General features: G+C 33.6%; 1 protein-coding gene across 3 annotated transcripts in view; it reads right to left on the reverse strand.

The window, feature by feature from the left end:
• The window catches only part of BMP5 (bone morphogenetic protein 5), a 120,790-nt gene that overhangs the window by 26,145 nt on the left and 78,436 nt on the right, over positions 1 to 16,209 (reverse strand). The window lies entirely within an intron of this gene.

Genomic DNA, 16,209 nt, shown 5'->3' on the forward strand with positions numbered 1-16,209 from the left:
CAGTCGCAAATATCTGTCTGGGGATGGGGAAACACCTCTTATCAACAGAGTGCCTGAATGAAACGTAATTGTACACCTAACCCTTAACTGTACACCACAAAATCATAATAAAAAATATTAATTAAAAAAAATCCTTTATATGAGACTCTTTAGAACTACTTATAACTTGGCTATCATGTTTTAGCACCTCAAAATAATTGTACAGGCACCAAAGTGAAAGAAACAATTAGAACAGAAAATATGTGAGTATGTTATTTCACAGTTTTATGAAATACACAGTGACTAAAGATAGGGTTGGGTTGGTACGTTCTAAAGAGATGACTATTCTCTTCATAAGATCAAGAGAGAAGTAGGTAAGGTTAGGGCTCTGAACTACTAAATTTTTTCAAAATTAAGGCTGAAGATTGAAGATTTCCATATCTGCCATTCTAACCCATACGATTTTGTATCAGTATTGAGGTCAGAGTACTCTGGTCACATTCACCTAAGAGCATAACTGAGTCTTTTTCAAATTTATAGCTATGGAAAAGGTAGGCTAGCAAACCAAAGCTCTATCCCAAACTCACTGGTTTTGTATTTCAGACAACTCTTTTTGGAAAATGTGACTTTCAAAATGTTTATTTATTTTAAAAAAACAGAGTTATTAAAGGAGATTCTGACATAAAACATCTCTTTGGAGACATGTTGATGTTATAAGGATAAGTGGCTCCACATACGATCATTTAGTTTCCCGCTAGAATACACAGTTTGAAAAACATTAATTTGCGGATTTATCAGAGCCTAAACGTTGATATCACTTGGAGATGTAAGCATACTTTCCAGTTTGTTTTTTTCTCCTCTAAACCCACAGTAATTGACTGCTTAACCCAAAACACCTGTGATGGAACTTGTGCCCAAACTACCTCTCCTTCATTTCAAAACAGACATGTAGTATCCTTTATGGACTGACTCCTTCACAGAAGACAAATCAGCATGTTGTTTTGCATCCACACTTCTATCTAATCTTCACTTATTTTTAACCTGGGATTAAATTTGGTTCTGGTACTCTTAAATTATGGATTCTATGGCTCTAAATTATACTGAAATTTTACCCTTTTTAGAAACAGATGATTTAAAATGTGCAGAATTCTCTACCCAGCATGTAGATTAAATCATTTTTATATCAGATTTTAAGGGATGTGGAGAAGATAGACTCTTGTCTACTTAAATGCCATATATATTTTAACTCGCTGTAACGTTAATTTAATCATAGTGTAATCTAGCTTCAAATTTCAACTTTGCTATAATTTGGTTAATAATTTGCATAGGGTTTCATTTGACTGTAAAAGCCCAGAGCTGTTGCCAGATGTAAGTACACAGATTTGAAGTATCACAAACAAAATTTTGCACTTCTTATTTTTTTAAATGGTTTACATTGCCTTATAAACTCAAACAAAAACAAAGAAAAGCTACGATTTAAAACTATACTGGTGATACTGGAAACTCAGTGTTAAGTGGTGTTTAATTCTTTTTTTTTAACTTTGGAACACCAAGTAAAATATCTGAATGATTCTTTATAGTAATTCTGGAGTTCCATTTAACAAACGAGCCTAGTCATGCAATGCCTTTGCTAGACTCTTCTTGTCCCTTCTTTATCCTGATATTTAAAGGAGTAATTTTAAAATGACCACTTTGCTTTATATCATATATTATACATTTACAGATATTAAATATTGATAATGTGTTAAGAACAAAAGAAGTGCTAAATATAATAATATGCACAAATAAGCATAGGATTCTGTGGCTAATAAGTAAAGGAAAAAAAGACACATTGGATAAATGAAATCCATGAAGGGCATTGCTAACAGTATGCAATGAAATGAAACGAACTATGGATTGAGAGTTTTCTGTGAATAAGAAATGTGGTTACAATTCCTGGTAACATGTAACAGTAGAACAAATTTATTTCCCTCTATTACTGGGGCTTCTGAGAAATAGAAAAGTTTAAAGGAGAGAGATTTTAAAAAGAGTTTACATTCTTTCAAAAATTTTTGCAAAGCATACTGTCATGCCCTACAGTTTGAGAGAGTGATGGGGATTAGAAAAGGAAATGGGGATATCTGGACAGAAACATTGGCATAATGACTAAAGTCATAAAGGGGGAAAACACAAACCCTTGAGACGCTAACTAAGCTCATGGGACTCCAGAAAGGAGGGCTGCGGACAGAGTACCGTGAAAGAGCAGGACCAGTGGCTTGTGCCCAGTTGTGGAAGGTGTCCAGAATGTTCACATGTTTTATTGCACAGAGGGTGGGACTGAGGTGACGGAAAATGAATAGTCTCCTTCCATGGGGCACAAGCCTGAAATGAGGGGCTTACTGTCTCAGGCATGACAAGCCCAACAAGTGCGTTTTACTTGGACCCTACGTTTAGTGTGTGGAAATACGAATCTCATGCTAGGAATTGTAGCTCACCTCCACAAAAGCACTTATTTTTAATAGCTCTTGTCTTTATATATAGCTCTTGTCTCCTGAGATCCTATGCACTTTGCAGACATCATCTGTCACATGCCCCAAAAAGATTGGTTAGCAGTTGGTCTTATATAGCCCTGATTTATTTTAAGAAAGTAGAAACATCATTTTCACAAAACCATGAGAAGAGTGAATTAATTTTAGTCTTTTTTTCCCAGTTATTATGTGACTTTTTAAAATAAAAAAGGGTTGACATGCAGAATCCCTTCCTTTAAAAGCATGAGGAACTTAAATAAACCATTGGGAAGCAGAGTTTCAGCAGAAATCAATCAAAAAGTTTAAAAACTCTCTATGTGTTACGGCACCAGTGGAAAAAAGCTTTTAGACTTCAAACTCAGTTTGTTTCATAGCAGTGAAATTATTTTAATACTTTGCATTTTATCTATAGTGATAAATGTAGTCTGTGACAGGCCCTTAGTGTGGTTACTTGGGAAACTTATGAGTATCACAGGAAATAGTTTTTAACAGCTAATGTATTATTTTAAAATTTGTATATGGAAAACCATTGCTCATTAAATATTTGACCTTCCTTTTTAATCCACATATGAAACTATAAAGTACACACAGACTATGTTCAGGATCTTTGGAACAGTCTAGTACCAGCAAAATGGAAGAAAAATAAATTATTTGACACTTAATAAAGAGAAAGTTTAAACAAACATGAAGGATATTTTCTAAAATATGCAGTGGAGAACTGATACTGAGATGTCTAATGTAATATGCTGTAATAAGTGTCTACTTTTACCAAAAAATGATTTTTAATGTTGTCACTACAATGAAATGATAAATATTTAAAATGATGGACATGATCATTGCCTCTGTTTGATCATTTTACAATGTACATATGCATTGAAACACCACTTTGCACCCCATAAGTAGGTACAACTATTATGTATCTATCATAAATAAAAAATAAATTTAAAATGTAGAGTTATGATTCCTGGAGCGTCTTTCCTTCACATATGAAGGTTGGATCACAAGACATTCTTTCAAGTGAAGAGAGTGAGAATGTTTCACTGTTTTTTTGTCTCTGTGTCAAGAATGCAATCAAACCTGCCCCCACAGAAGGAACCAGTCACAAGATAAAATCTCACATTACCATGATTACTTGGTGGCCCCCAGAGCAACAGCATCCTTCTGAGCTATTTGCATGCAAAATAAATAACTGGTTTACAAGAGTATTTTCTGTTTGCTCAGTCTGGGTCAGCAGCAGCACCTGACCTCATAACATAAGTAGAACTTTCATATTTCTATCAGTCGTGTTAATTCAGAGAAAAATCATGCAAAGAGTACTTCCAGATATAAATATAACTGGTATTACAGAGTAATTAAAAGCATGTCTCAAAAGGATCAGGAACATTGGAAATTGACAAGGTTAGTCAATGAAATACTTCTGAAATTAAGACAGAAGAAACACCTGCCATCTATTGAAAACAGGTATTATACTAGACTGATTTATATACATCATGTTACTCCTCACAACAAAGCAACTGTTACATTTTTTTTACTGTTATTTTGTTTTATTATTTTTTTATTATAAAGATGTGGGGTACAATTCAGGGTTAGGTAAACAAACATTGATTATGAAGGTACCCTTGTTGATGAGGTATGACCTTCCCTCCCCTAGCAGTTTCCTTCAACTATCAATCCCAGCTCCCGTCTCCTGACAGTTTTCCACTACTGTCAATCCCTTTCTTATACTATTATAATTGGAAATATACCCGGAGGAACTCAAATCATTCTACAAAAAAGATATCTGCACACATATGTTTGTTAAAGCTCTATTCACAATAGCAAAAACATGGAACCAACCATGTTGCCCATCGAAGCTGGACTGGATTAAAAAATGTGGTACATATACACAGTGGAATATTAAGCAGCCATAAAGAAGGACAAACATATGGACTTCGCAGCAACTTGGATGGATCTGGAGTTGATCATACTCGGTGATCTATCACAGAAACAAAGAACAGAGTACCATATGTTCTCACTCGTAAACTGTTACATTTTAAAAATGATTGGTGAGGCATGGTGGCTCAAGCCTATAATCCCAGCACTTTAGGAGGCCAAGGCGAGAAGATTGCCTTAACCCGCAGGTTCAAGACTAGCCTGTGCAACATGGTGAGACCCGTCTCTACAATAAATCAAAAAATTAGCTGGGCGTGGGAGCACACACCTGTAGTTCCGGCTACTTGGAAGGCTGAGGCGGAAGGATCGCCTGAACCCAGCAGGTCGTGGCTGCGATGCCCAGGAGCATGCCACTGTACTCCAGCCTGGGCAACAGAGTGAGACTTCAACTCAAAAAAACAAACAAACAAACAAACAAACAAAAAAACATTAAAATAAGGCTCAAAAAAGAGATAGATTTTTCACTCAGCCCTATCAACACTAAAGTGTGCATTTCCCTCTAAGAACACAGTGCTTCTTTTTGTTAGGGATTGGATAGGGCCATTGCTTTTGTCTGGGGTCTCTGTGTACAGGATTTCCACCTTGGTAAAAATGGAGGCAATCCATCCATCTCACAGCCGGTCAGAGGCATCCATATTGTAGTTGTCAAATACAGTCTTGTAGCTGCTTGTTTCATTAAGTTAGGCTCAGGCTTCCCTCAATGAGTAAGAAGGAAGACAAGGACTCAACACTTACCAGTCATAAGAAAACAGGTGGTTTCCCCAGTTTCTACTCCACTGAAATAGAAAGATGTTACACTACAGATAAATTAGTATGCATTTTTAAGGAGTGAGGATATGTTATTTGCCTACCAAAGTGTTTTTCTTCTATTCCATATTTTGATCGCCACTGGCAACATCTACTATTGACTTTGGTAATTAGTGGCCTTTGTTTGTTTGTTTGTTTGTTTCTGTTTTGGCTCTCCCCCTCTCCCTTATAAGCTTACACCAGCCATGCCAAAGTTTAATCCTCAGCAGTATAGAACCATGATGCCTGCTCATACTTTATGTGACTAAAGGTTCTCTTTTCATCCTACTGTGCTCTCTGCTTTTACAATGCATCTTTGAGAAATATTCATCATGAATAAGTTAAGCTAAATAAAAACGGAAAAACAGTGTTAACTCAAATGTATGACAATAAAGCGTATTTTATATTTTCCATGATCCTAAATTGATAATACCATAAAAATATTTGCACTACAGATCATGATTTTAGCCATAGTTAGAGTCTTGAAGAGAAAATATAACAAACAACAAAAATGAAATATGTTTCTGACTTTGGCATTTGTTTGGCAAGATGGGTGCTTCATGGTTACTGTTCTGAATTAGGGAAAATTAAAAACAGAAATGCAGATGTAGACAACACTTCTATAACCCTTTTCATTAGAAGAAATCTAAAAAAATAAAATAAAATGTATCTTTACCAGCTTATGAACCACGACTAATTCCTATTTGCCACTCCTTACTTTAAGTCATTGATTTAAAAACCCTTTATTATGTATGTTTTTTGAGTTGTGATGCTAAACTTTGGAAAAGCAAATTATGTTTACCCATGGGGCTCTCATTCAAATATAAACATACTATCAATTAAAACAAACTACTTTTAAAATCTAGTTTTAAAATGTTGTTTATATAATGGACTTGATAAAATAGCAAAATTGAGTCTTTCAACTTATTACTGAATATATTCTATAATCAACATCTACTTATTAAAAAATTATTTTCTGCCTAGCAATCATTATATAAGACTAAACTGGGCTATGAATACAGTCCATTTGACTGTACTGATTTAAAATATAATGTACATATCCAAAATATGAACAGACTTTTTAAAAATCAGAATCATGATTCTACATTTTTAACAGAACTAAGAGATCTGTAAATTACATTCAAACCATTTTGTTCAAAATATGAGGCTTTTAGTAAAGCAGTTTGCTTATAAGGATAAAGACAAAACCAGGCACACTGACAACTAAAAACATGTTTTATTAGCAGAAGTATTGCTTTTCAACTACTTGGGGGAAAATATATTTACACCAATGTGTTGCTTCCCAAAAAAGTAATTCAGGTAGTCCAAGACGTCTTTAGGGTTAGGAAAACACCGACTCACAATCAACTTTGATACTGGGAGGTGAAATGGTGGGATAAGAAAAAAATTTAGATTTTATACAGACTTTTACAAAAAAAATTAATAAGTTTTGGAAACTGCATGCTTAACTAGCCTCAGGGTGAGTGAGTTGTACTCTGGTTTAAACTACAAACTTGAGTCCAGTGAACACATTAAGAAAAAGTGGCCAGAAGGGTCACCAAAGGCATGAGTCACAAAAGAAAGAATTGATAATAGGAACTTTATTAAAATAAAAATTCTACTCTGTGAAAGACACTAGCAGGAGAAAGAAAAGTCAAGCCACAGACAGGGAGAAAATATTCTCAGAAGACATGTAATTTATCCAAAATAAACAAGGAACTCTTCAAACACAACAATAGAAAGAATCAGGTTAAAAAATGGACCAAAGACTTTAATAGACACCTTGCCAAAGAACATATGTAGATGACAAATAAGCATATAAAAAGATGTTCCATATTATATGTCAACAGGGAAATGAAAATTAAAATAACAATCAGGTATCATCACTACACACCTATTAGAATCTGGAGAATACAGACCACTGACCATACCAAATGCTAGCAAGGGTGTGGAGCAACAGGAAGTCTCATTCATTGCTAGGGTAAATGCAAAATGGTACAGACACTTTAAAAGACTGGTGGTTTCTTACAAATCTAAACATACTCTTATTATACAATCTGGTAATCATTCTCCTTGGTATTTTCCAAAAGGAGTTAAAAATTTATGTCCACCCAAAATCCTGCACATGTATATTTATAGCAGCTCTATCATAATGCCAAAATCTGGGGGGGGAAACAAGATGTCCTCAGTAAGCGAATGGATAAATAAACTATAAAACATCTAAACAATGGAATAGTATGTAGTGCTAAAAAATAGTCTGTCGACTTATAAATGCATATTTTTAAGTGAAAGAAGCCAGTTGGAAAGACTACATCTTGTATGATTCCAACTGTATGACACTCTGAAAAAGCCAAAACTGGAATATGTGGGAAATCTTTGTGCTTTCCTCTCAGATTTGTAGTGAACCCAAAACTACTCCATTAGAAGGAAAAAAAAAACCCTAAAAAGGTGAAAGGTGGCAAGGGCATAGTTAGATTAAAGGATTCCACGGTAGGAAAGCATAAAATAGAGAAAACAAAAGGATGGGAGCCTATTAAAATATGTTAGTAAGTAACACAAGCACAAAAGAAAGAGAAGTTTTGTTATTAAAGTCTAAATAAATTAAATTTGGCTAAATTTAATTACATGTTGAACCATTGACAGAAGAAGGTTTTTTTTTCTTTCCAATTTGTGAATTTATCAAATTAACTATAATTGTGTAACGAATTAAGCAAAATAGTGTTACTTTTTGTTAGCCAGATCACAATTAAACTCTAGGCAGAAAATATAAAAACACAAAGATAATTTCCAAGAGGTCAACATAAAGTTTAACTTTGTCCCATAATAATTTTAGGGGCATTATTTTATTTAGAAATTATGCAAAATACATGTATTTTTTTCTGTTTGAAATTTGTACAAGATTAATATAATTTGTAAGAGTTAGTACATAAGAGCCTGGCTCTAAAAACAAATCATTTTTAGATTTATGGGTAACATTCTTAGGCTTTCTAGGAATGTTTCTTTATGTACAAAATAGAATAATATGGTGAAAAAAATGCAGCTATTCAATTTAAAGGGCTTAGCAAAATATCTCATACTTAGTAAGTTCTCAGTAAATGTTAGTTTCCATTGGTGCTATTAACATGATTTCAATACACTATCATAGCAAATACATACTTATTTAAATGCTTTATTCAAATACATGCCTAGTTTAAATACTTATTAAAAATTGACTAGAAGTGTATCTAGAAAATGAAATCCAAATTAGCCATGTAGAATTCAAAAATATGGAATATTAGTATAAAAGAACAAATTGGTATTGGCAAAAGTATAAAAATGTAGATACTTAAGTAGACAGAAAATAAGTTTTAATAGAATTTGAAAATACATGAAGTATATTTTGAGAAAATTACATATAATTGATAAGGAGGTTAATGAGATCTTTGGTTGAACAAAATAGAAATTTAACAATACTCATTATTTATTTCTAGTTACGCTTGCCATGAACAGCATACTGATGATTTTCTTCATTTATACAGTGGGCAAATGGCAAAAAACTAAAGCATTCATGGAAGATTTATGTTCTCTGACGTGTGCCTTAAGATATTACATAAGGGCCAGGCTCAGTGGCTCAGGCTGTAATCCCAGCACTTTGGGAGGCCGAGGCAAATGGATTGCCTGAGCCCGCAGATTCAAGACCAGCCCAGGGAATTTGGTGAGACCTCACCTCTACAATAAAAAAAGTCAAAAATTAGCCAGGCGTGGTAGCACGCGCCTGTAGTTCCTGCTACTTGGAAGGCTGAGGGGGAAGGATCGCTGGAGCCCAGCAGGTCGAGGCTGGGATGATTGGGCGACAGAGTGAGACTCCAACTCAAAAACAAAAAACAAAAAATAAACAAACAAACAAAAATTACACAAGTTTGAAAATCCATGGGCTACAACTTACATGACTTTGGAAAATGAACAACTACTGATTTCAAACCCCAAGGGAAATGTATGTCATATTTATTTTTAGTAGAAATCTAGTCACTTTTACCATAAATGTACAGAAATTTTCATAAACACTTTTATAAACACTCACATTAAAATGGTCAATGCAGTTGTTTCCTTTAGCCATCTTTTAAATATACTCTCCAAGCCTTAAATAATATAAAAAATGATTTTCAAAAACTAATATATAGTTGCAGAAACTTTATGTTTTAATGTTTTTGAAGTTTCTGTAGAAAAAATGATAGAAGTGGAAATGACTCTAAAATATTCTGCAAAAATTTAGATTAGGATTTATGTTTTGCTATGATACTAGAAAACTTATTGTGGTGCTGAAAGCAAAAGAAAATATAATCCTGCTAAATGCTATAAAAAGAGTTTGCTAGAAACTTTAAAATTAGAGATTCTTAAGTATGGATTTATATTTGACCCCTCAGCTGATGGCTTGAGAATGTGTACATGCTTGAGAATGTATACACACCTGGATATTCTCTGTCTGTACACACACACACACACACACACACACACACACACACACACACACACACACACACGGGAGTGGGTTCCCATTACCATTTTCCATTTCCCTTTACCAGCTTCTCCATTACCGACTTTGTACAATATACTGAGTTTTGGCTTAAATGTATCTGTTTAGTACCAAACTCCTTTAAGATAATATTTTCCATTACTTGTACTCTATGTATAGTATTTATACGTGTATAATGCTTAGAGTGTAAAATGTACTTATAGGTTACAATTGGCTTACCATCGTATGGCACACAAGGTTGTAAGTAACCCTGGAAATTACCTGAGAAATTATCCTGTGCAATATAATGATTTCTAAACAAGAAAACAACTAAATGGTGAATTCTTCAAGTCACTTATAGTTCATTCCCTCACAGAACAAACAATTCCAAGTCCATTAACTTTCATTTTTCAGGCATTTTTTTTTTCTTGTATTGGATCTTAACTTTGCTTTTTATCTCCACATGGATTATTTAACTTCGGGATTACGGAGAAAAGTTCCATTTTATTTATTCATTTTATTTCTTCAAGTACTTGAAGATAACTGTTCTTCAACTATCCTCCTAATTTATTCTTAAATAATTCATTCAGAAGTCAAGCTCCAATTATCCTTAACATGAAATAATACCAAAAGAACCACATTATAATAATATTTATCGAGAAAAAATCATGGGAGTATATGTTCTTTTTATTCCTTTTTAGAAAATCTAGCAAGATTCTTTCAGTTTCTTGGATATAGAATCACTCTCATTTATTTATTTGAAACCAATTGTCATTGCCGTAATTCAGCGAAAAGGGAACCATATGGTTTTATGAACAAAAATGACTTAATTGCTTTATAAAATAAAGTTCAGATAAGGGAAGAGAATATGATCAAATCTTAAAATGTTTAAAAGATCCTCTGATATGTAGACATAATTCAACTTTTTGAAGTTAGATAAATAATGATGAGATACTGTAGTCAAAACAGCAGGAGAAAAAGAAAAATATCACCCTTGATCTCTGAATTTCTTCTGCTACTTATTAGTACTGTCAGCTGATATTCAGATTACCCAGTCATATAGATCATCTGACCCTTGACTTATCTGACAACACAAAGGCTTAATATGGAGATCTTTCCCTGAGGTAAAAGCGACTGTCTTAGAGACTCTAAGGATAACACAATAAACTTACTTAGCTAGAAATTTTCAGTTAAAAACAGTCAATTCCAAGACTTATTAAATTTAAGTCAATATTACATTAAGAACCCTCCTCACACAAATACACTTACATTTTGTACAGGTAAAAGAACATTGTGTTGTAATTTATACATTTATTTAATGTATAATTACATGAAGACTTTAGATACTATTATATATTTTTCTAATTAGGAATATACTGTAGATGCCATAGAATTTGGAAAATATAATTCTAACAGGGAATATTTAGGAGATTCTTCAGGATATTATAATCTTGCAGAAAAATCTTATCCATATGTTAAATTACTGTGTACATAGGAGCAATAGTAATAAAAAATACATATCTCTGAGTATTCATTTCTATTGGCTTTATACCCTAGGTTCGGGTATATTTAAAAATTTCTCGATAGTTATCATTTGATCAATCAGTTATTAAACATGAGTCTAATAACTACCTATACACTCTGCTATCAACTCAATGTTTCCGAACATATATTCATTTTATCTTTTCCCTGTAGATGATAATTTGTGAATTTATCTAAAACTCCTTTAAATTATCTATGAAGCACTACAATAAATGAACTGGTCCTAAGTTAGAGGAGCACTACCCAGCGCTAATATAAATGAAGGTCTGTGCAATCTCTAGTCCAATTCAGCACACAGGCCTGTATTCCTGCCCTTCTATGAACTAGCTCCAATCATCTAACACAACCTCAAACTCCTGGTAAGGTAATTATCATTACACTCATTTTAATGATGCAATGACTAAATTCTATCAAAGCCAAGATTTTAAACTAGTTTTTTAAATGATTTCTTCTTAGAATTATATTTCCAGAATGGCGTCATCTATTTTATTTATTTTCCTCCTCTTTAAAATTAGATATCCAAATTTTAACTTAATAATTACCGACAAGCAAGAATTATGAATGTACTTATTTTATATTTAAATATCAATTATAATAAAATTTAATTTGATAGTTTAATACTTCTGATCTCTCTATTTCTTCGTTTGGGTACAATATTTAGTGACGCTTTGAAATCTCTGAATTTAAACTTAAAATTTTGTCTTAATGGGTTGGAAACTACACCATTACTTTGTGTTTAAAAATGGGTTTTAGAGTCTTATTTTTACAAAGAACCTTATACTGCTTCTTGGATATTAAACAATATTTTGACAAAACAACATTTGATCACTCGAATACAAATGAATCCGAAACATACGGATTGAATTTTTCTTGATGTATAAGCAAGTTTGAATAGAAAGGAAAAAAGTCATTGGCAAAATTCATTCTGAGTATTGCCAAACCTAAAATGTCTAAAAACAGAGGACTTTTAAAAAGACACTCTAATGAACCCAAAAATACTATCTTTGTTTTTCCATCTCTAAATTATTCTGTAAACCCAAATTTGAAAAAAAGAATTAATTTACTTGGAAGGCTTAAACTATAGAAGGCATCAAACAATGGAAAATTATAGTGTTTGGGGGAAAAAACCCGTCTTAAAAACTAGATTAAATTGCAATCTGTGTAATAAACTTTGTACATATGTGGGTAGAAAAAAATCAATAACATAGATTTATTATCAATGTTAATAAAGCAGATAAGTCAGATACTTAATGTGTCTTTATAATTTAGAAAATGGAAAGTGATACAATTAATTAAAATAACTCTAAGCCTACTCATTTGCTCTTAAAAACAAAAATAATACTCATTTTATCGTAGAAGTTTATTAACCAACATGAGAGAGTGCTTGAGAACTTTGTGTAGCCAATCTTGCACAATTGGATATAACATCTTGCCTGGAATCTCTAGATTTTGCCATGAAGCAGCAGCAAGTTTTTATTTTTTTAACTTGCTTGTCCAGATGTTCGTGTGAATTTTCTGAAACAAACATATGGAGCCCTGAGAATTATCTATTTAACATGATAAAAATTAATAAAATATCCTTAAACTTTCTTGCCAAATCCTTGTGATTCGCTTATTAAATTTCAGAAAAGAGTTTGTCGCAAACTGACATATTTTCCAAAGAATCTCTGAAGAATCAAAATGCCACTTTTGATTTCAGCAGCCCTTTGATTTCCAAAATATATTTAGGCCTCTTTGCTATTTTTTCTTCATGGGGCAGGGTAACAGCGTTTAATAATACACATCACTGACTTTCTCTTCTTATGATTGAAACTATTTAACTACTGTACTGTGGTTTGCTATACAAAATTCTGCTTCTATGATACATCAAACTGGTACAGTTCATAACAGCCCAATCTCACTGTTTGGAATGTCTTCTTAAGAGGAACATTTTCAGTGCTGGGTGACCCACAAGAACCTTTTTAATCACATGCTCATTCAAAGATCATCCAAGACATTTTTAATACCTATGACTTGCATTGTGCCAAGCACCGACGGTACAATAGTGAACAAGAGATGCACGTCCTATCACCTCATGAAACTGCTATTCATTCAAACATGTAATCACAATGCTGTTACTGTGATTGATTAAGCAACACGTCTAGTTCTTGTATGACTTGTGATCAAGCTACAAGAGTATATTACTCTTCATTTTGATTTCACATTCCTTAGGAGATCTGCTTTCAGATCACTTTCCTAATAGCATCTGCAGCCATGTTTTATACATGAGAGTTGTTTGAGCCAGTCCTGGACTATTAACTTTTACCAGAATATACCATGCCGTTTTGCCATTCTATGCATTGCATCACTGTTTCCCCACTCAGGAACAAACTCTCCTGTTCTCACTATCACTCCCCACACCCTCAGGCCCCTTTTTCTCTTCATCTCTCTTTCTTAAAATTCTACCCGCTGACCCAGTTTAAAAGGCACCTCACCACGGCTCTATTGACTCTGTCCCTGTGGTCTTTAGCCATGTCTCTTCTGCTTTCCCATAGTGTCTCAGCTGATGCTATTTTTAGCATTGGAGCACTTTCTTCTTTCCAAAGATAGCTACAGATATCTGTCTCCCACACTATATGCTCTCTTAACCTGCCATCTTGAATGTAGAGATACTCAGTAGTTCTACATAGACCAAATAACATAATAAAATAATCAACAGATGTATTTGAAAAAAGACTTCCTAAGTATCATCTTTTCATGATTTTTCAATTCCTTTTCCTGAGAAGTAAAAGTATTCAGAATCCATGATTGCAAATAGAAGATGGTCTGTGGGCTCTGAAGCAATGTCATATTGAGAACACCAGCAGTGGTCACGAGTGAGGCTGGAATAAGCTGAAGCATCTGGTTATTCATATTTGTGGAAAAAAATGTCACATGTATACTCTCCATGAGGTGGCAGTTAATAAAACTAAGGTGCCAGAAGGGTCACTTACTTTCCCAAGGTCATAAATGTTTCTCTTCTGGTTAAAATCTGTTTTAAGTATTTATGCTTAAATGCAAAAAGCCAGCTAGCCTAGCACATTTAACCATTTTAATATTCTTCATGTTAAACAATATTAGAGAGGTAAACAAATGCAGTAAAAGTCCGTATATCTCAAATCTACCCCTTACATAAAGAATTTGGAAACCTTTGAAAACAGAAAAGTATTAGTTTATTTCAGGTTCAAAATATAATATCATACTCGTAACTTAAAGTAAAATTAGCCATGAAATGTAAAAGAAATAAATCAAGGAGGAAGGGAAATCAAAATATAGAGTCGTTTTCTGGGAGAAAAAGTTAAATTGAAAGCAAGATAGAAGTTAAATTATACAAGTAGTAAAGGGAGGAAAGAACCAATATAAGAGGCGAGTGAAAAGAGAAACTTCAGAAAGTTCATGTGGGGTGGGAGGGGAGATGGAAATTAAAAGGAAACAGGCTGATCATATTTCATAGATTCCTTGATTTGTTTAGTTAGACATTTCAAGCATATCCCTAAGGAGAAGACTGGGAGAAGCACATACCACTAATTTAATTTTTTCTTGTTTAGACCACATACCAGGGAAGAAACGATTGGCTTACGCCCGCAGTGCAGATTTCCCAGTCACATTTCTGACCATAAATGTACAGTAGTTTAACGTGAGAATTCTCGGAAGATTATTTAAATCTGTGCTTTTCTCAGTCTACATTTATAAACCTTGAACTTTAAGAATCTTTAATGGTCATCTCAAAGCCATAATTGGAAAACAACCTATAATCCAAAATATTTGAGTTATTTATGACAATTTAGCATTGTAATTAAAATCTATGAAAAAGTCTAGATTTGAAGGCAGTAAGGTCTGAAACTTTGTATTTAACACTTTCAGTAAATACTTTCTTTTTCTAGATCAAGATTTGAGGCTCATAAAACCATCACTAGACTAGACTGTACTATATTTAATTTGTGTCTGTCGACTTTATTCCATATACACAATCCTTGGAGTCACAGTGTTGGCTATAGCATTATCCATAGGCTGTGAAACTGGTTATAGGTAAAACAATGCCACCATTAACTCTTAGTGCTTACAGCAAGGAATCCCCTTGAAAAAGTTCCAAGACAGAACCAAGTTTTACTTCACTCTGTGGTTTATTAAGCAAGGCTTTTGTATAATATGGCAAGGAGAATGAGGGAGACAGACTTTAGGTTATTGTTTCTCTTGCCTGATTCTGCAGAAAACTAAAGGCAGTGATCTTAAATAAGAATATTCTCTCATTATTTATCTCTTAAAAAATTATCCTCCCTGGGCCTGGTTATAACATTTGTAGCATGTGGAATAAGAAAACAGTACAGATCTACATGGTGTGTTTCTAAATATTTAAAAGTTACCAATCAAGAAAATGCACTATTAAATTATGTTTTGTCCTCCTATCATGACAATATAATTTTAAAAGATCTGGAAGTCCAGAATTGAGTTGAGAATCTGGAAGTCCAGATTTGACTTGAGAATGTTTGGATTTGGAGTTATCAAAGGCCACCAAAGTTCTGAATACATTGTCCTTGCCTTTCCCTTCTGATCAAAAGTGTCAGCATCCCTTTCACCAGTCTTTGCAAATTCTATTCCATGTGTCTGAAATGCCTGCGGCCTCTTCCCCAACTTTTCCCCCAATCATATCTTTGTCTTTCAGATTGTTGCTCAGATTCGCTCGTTGTCCTATATTCACAGGTCCACTGGACTCTTCTCAGTGCAGAGTGACAGGCATTCACTAATATTATTGTGTGATTACGATCTCGTGCCCAGTCAACTGCAAGCCTCATGGAGCCATCTACATTTGCTCACCTTTGTGCTTAGTGAATATAAAGTAGTGAGTATAAAAATTACTACTGGAACTTCTCCAAAGTGAAGGTTTTCAACAAATCTCTCCCAGGTGATTCTGGAACATTGCCTTTGACCAAATATTGCATTACATTAATACCT

Source organism: Carlito syrichta, unplaced genomic scaffold, assembly GCF_000164805.1.
Source record: "Carlito syrichta isolate Samal-C Ts95f unplaced genomic scaffold, Tarsius_syrichta-2.0.1 Scaffold314748, whole genome shotgun sequence".
Classification (NCBI taxonomy): Eukaryota; Metazoa; Chordata; class Mammalia; order Primates; family Tarsiidae; genus Carlito; species Carlito syrichta.